This window comes from Chiloscyllium punctatum, chromosome 35, assembly GCF_047496795.1.
Source record: "Chiloscyllium punctatum isolate Juve2018m chromosome 35, sChiPun1.3, whole genome shotgun sequence".
In the NCBI taxonomy this organism is placed as follows: Eukaryota; Metazoa; Chordata; class Chondrichthyes; order Orectolobiformes; family Hemiscylliidae; genus Chiloscyllium; species Chiloscyllium punctatum.
In genome coordinates, this window is record NC_092773.1 from 3910736 (window position 1) to 3913311 (window position 2576).

The window sequence follows — 2576 nt, forward strand, 5'->3', positions numbered from 1 at the left end:
CTGTTTCTCGCCCTCTGTTTAAGCCCCTCTGTTTCAGCCCCTCTGTTGCAGACCCTCGGTTTCTCGCCCTCTGTTTCAGCCCCTCTGTTTCTCGCCCTCTGTTTCAGCCCCTCTGTTTCAGCCCTTCTGTTTCAGCCCCTCTGTTTCAGCCCCTCTGTTTCAGCCCCTCTGTTTCAGCCTCTCTGTTTCAACCCCTCTGTTTCTCGCCCCCTGTTTCAGCCCCTCTGTTTCAGCCGCTTGGTTTCTCGCCCACTGTTTCAGCCCATCTGTTTCAGCCCCTCTGTTTCAGCCCCTCTGTTTCTTGCCCTCAGTTTCAGCCCCTCTGTTTCTCGCCCTCTGTTTCAGCCCCTCTGTTTCAGCCCCTCTGTTTCTCGCCCTCTGTTTCTCGCCCTCTGTTTCAGCCCCTCTGTTTCAGCCCCTCTGTTTCAGCCCCTCTGTTTCTCGCCCTCTGTTTCAGCCCCTCGGTTTCTCGCCCTCTGTTTCAGCCCCTCTGTTTCAGCCCCACTGTTTCAGCTCCACTGTTTCTCGCCCTCTGTTTCATCCCCTCTGTTTCTCGCCCTCTGTTTCAGCCCATCTGTTTCAGCCCCTCTGTTTCTCGCCCTCTGTTTCAGCCCCTCTGTTTCTCGCCCACTGTTTCAGACCCTCTGTTTCAGCTCCTCTGTTTCAGCCCCTCTGTTTCTTGCCCTCTGTTTCAGCAGCTCGGTTTCTCGCCCTCTGTTTCAGCCCCTCGGTTTCTCGCCCTCTGTTTCAGCCCCTCTGTTTCAGTCCCCCTGTTTCAGCCCCTCGGTTTCTCGCCCTCTGTTTCAGCCCCTCTGTTTCAGCCCTTCTGTTTCAGCCCCTCTGTTTCAGCCCCTCGGTTTCAGCCCCTCTGTTTCAGCCCCTCTGTTTCTCGCCCCCTGTTTCAGCCCCTCTGTTTCAGCCCCTCTGTTTCTCGCCCTCTGTTTCAGCCCCTCTGTTTCAGCCCCTCTGTTTCTCGCCCTCTGTTTCTTGCCCTCTGTTTCAGCCCCTCTGTTTCTCGCCCTCTGTTTCAGCCCCTCTGTTTCAGCCCCTCTGTTTCTAGCTCTCTGTTTCTAGCCCTCTGTTTCAGCCCCTCTGTTTCAGCCCCTCTGTTTCAGCCCCTCTGTTTCTCGCCCTCTGTTTCAGCCCCTGGGTTTCTCGCCCTCTGTGTCAGCCCCTCTGTTTCAGCCCCTCTGCTTCAGCCCCTCTGTTTCTCGCCCTCTGTTTCAGCCCCTCTGTTTCTCGCCCTCTGTTTCAGCCCCTCTGTTTCAGCCCCTCTGTTTCTCGCCCTCTATTTCAGCCCCTCTGTTTCTCGCCCTCTGTTTAAGCCCCTCTGTTTCAGCCCCTCTGTTTCAGCCACTCTGTTTCAGACCCTCGGTTTCTCGCCCTCTGTTTCAGCCCCTCTGTTTCTCGCCCTCTGTTTCAGCCCCTCTGTTTCAGCCCTTCTGTTTCAGCCCCTCTGTTTCAGCCCCTCTGGTTCTCGCCCTCTGTTTCTCGCCCTCTGTTTCTCGCCTTCTGTTTCAGCCCCTCTGTTTCAGCGCCTCTGTTTCCCGCCCTCTGTTTCAGCCCCTCTGTTTCTCGTCCTCTGTTTCAGCCCCTCTGTTTCAGCCCCCTGTTTCTCGCCCTCTGTTTCAGCCCCTCTGTTTCAGCCACTCTGTTTCTCGCCCTCTGTTTCAGCACCTCTGTTTCTGGCCCTCTGTTTCAGCCCCTCTGTTTCTCGCACTCTGTTTCAGCCCCTGTGTTTCAGCACCTCTGTTTCAGCCCTCTGTTTCTCGCCCTCTGTTTCAGCCCCTCTGTTTCAGCCCCTCTGTTTCAGCCACTCTGTTTCTCGCCCTCTGTTTCAGCACCTCTGTTTCTGGCCCTCTGTTTCAGCCCCTCTGTTTCTCGCACTCTGTTTCAGCCCCTGTGTTTCAGCACCTCTGTTTCAGCCCTCTGTTTCTCGCCCTCTGTTTCAGCCCCTCTGTTTCATCCCCTCGGTTTCTCGCCCTCTGTTTCAGCCCCTCAGTTTCAGCCCCACTGTTTCAGCTCCACTGTTTCTCGCCCTCTGTTTCAGCCCCTCTGTTTCAGCCCCTCTTTTTCTCGCCCTCTGTTTCAGCCCCTCTTTTTCTCGCCCTCTGTTTCAGCCCCTCTGTTTCTCGCCCTCTGTTTCAGCCCCTCTGTTTCAGCCCCTTCTGTTTCAGCCCCTCTGTTTCTCGCCCTCTGTTCCAGCCCCTCGGTTTCTCGCCCTCTGTTTCCGCCCCTCTGTTTCAGCCCCTCTGTTTCAGCCCCTCTGTTTCTAGCCCTCTGTTTCAGCCCCTCTGTTTCAGCCCCTTGGTTTCTCGCCCACTGTTTCAGACCATCTGTTTCAGCCCCTCTGTTTCAGCCCCTCTGTTTCTTGCCCTATGTTTCAGCCCCTCTGTTTCTCGCCCTCTGTTTCAGCCCCTCTGTTACAGCCCCTCTGTTTCTCGCCCTCTGTTTCTCGCGCTCTGTTTCAGCCCCTCTGTTTCAGCCCCTCTGTTTCGGCCCCTATGTTTCTCGCCCTCTGTTTCATCCCCTCGGTTTCTCGCCCTCTGTTTCAGCCCCTCAGTTTCAGCCCCACT